Genomic DNA, 1,523 nt, shown 5'->3' on the forward strand with positions numbered 1-1,523 from the left:
AAATGCAGACTTACCAAACTTGTCAAATTATTAAACGCCGACGAGATTTCGCCGAAGAATTTATTTTTCTCAAGGTTCAATCTCATAAGGCTTTCCAATTTGAACAGAAACTCAGGAATTGGATCGGAAAACGAGTTACCTTGCAAGTAGAGATTCTTAAGGTTGACTAGGTTGACAAGGTCATTTGGTAGTGGACCGAAAAGCGCGTTTATGCATAGAGAAAGGGTCAAAAGCTGGGTTAAGTTTTTGAGACCCAAAGGAAGCTGCCCAACTAGTGCCCAACCCAGAAGCTACAACTCAGTGACCCGATCCGACTCACATTTGACGCCGAGCCACGAACAAGGGTTAGTCTCCGTCACGTTCCAGCCCATTATACGGCCTCCCACGGCGTTTCTGAGCGACAGCAAGACACCTCTTTTGGAGGCCAGATCAAAATTCGCAGACATGAAAACACCAAGGCAACATAACAGTAACACAATCAGGAAAAACAGAGGGGTGAGTTTTGTTCTTCGAGGCACTTTACGAAATAGGTGTTATCCGATTTTTTATTTGAATTCGAATTTGGTTCTGTGGTGACTATGTTTGGCTGGTGAGAAAGTGACAATGAGAGAAAACGAAAGAGAATTGAAGGAGGGAAGGGGAAGGTTGACCACGTCGAATCAATTTCCTGATTTCGAAAACCCAGAGGACCAAAGCGTCGTCGTCCAGGCTGATCGATTTGTGATCACATTGAAGAGCGAGCTTCGTGACTGAGTCGAAGCGGGCGAAGAAAGTAGGCAAGAAAGGGAGGAGCCCAGCCTGGGCATTGAGAGAGAGGCAGTGCCGGATCTGGTCGTCGACTCTCAGCCACCGGTGGTAGACGAGCGAGCTTTGTTTTCGATCTCCAGCACCGAGGAAGTGAAAAATACTCACCAGCAACTCGTTAGGAAGATAGGAGGTGTAGTCACGGCCCTGGGTGACTTCCCTATAAAACTCGTAGTCTTCGTCGTCCAAGGACGAAACAACCGTCACCGGTTTGAAGCTGAAACGGCGGCTTGTTAATATTTCTCTTGGACTGTGCTCAACCAGAGACTTAGGAAACGAATAGGACTGTCCCATAGCGCAGCTGCGATTGAACTGAACGTGCCGCCAACAGGAGAGATGGTGGTTGGTTTTGTGTTCTTTGATCTCCAAAGAGGTTTGGCCAGACCCGACTGCCGTCAAAGCATGCTTGATCTGCACTAGCTTCCCTGAATGACTGAAAGTGGTGAGAGAAAACGAGTACTGGCTGTCTCCCATTGTTTTCTAGAGAGAGAAAGACTGAAGCTTTTTATTTTCTTCTGAGAATCGAAGAGAGAGAGGGAAATTTTGAGGGTGGTTTTTCTTGCAAATTCACGGTGGACAGTGATGAGGTCTCACGGTGGTGAGATGAAAAAATGAAAGAGAACCGACATAGCTTTTCATGTCGATTCCCACAGACGGCGCCAAATGTTGATGCACAAAACCGGAGGGGTCTTGGAACAACGTAAATCCGACCGGGAATC

The sequence above is a fragment of the Malus sylvestris genome, chromosome 5, assembly GCF_916048215.2.
Source record: "Malus sylvestris chromosome 5, drMalSylv7.2, whole genome shotgun sequence".
NCBI classification, from domain to species: domain Eukaryota; kingdom Viridiplantae; phylum Streptophyta; class Magnoliopsida; order Rosales; family Rosaceae; genus Malus; species Malus sylvestris.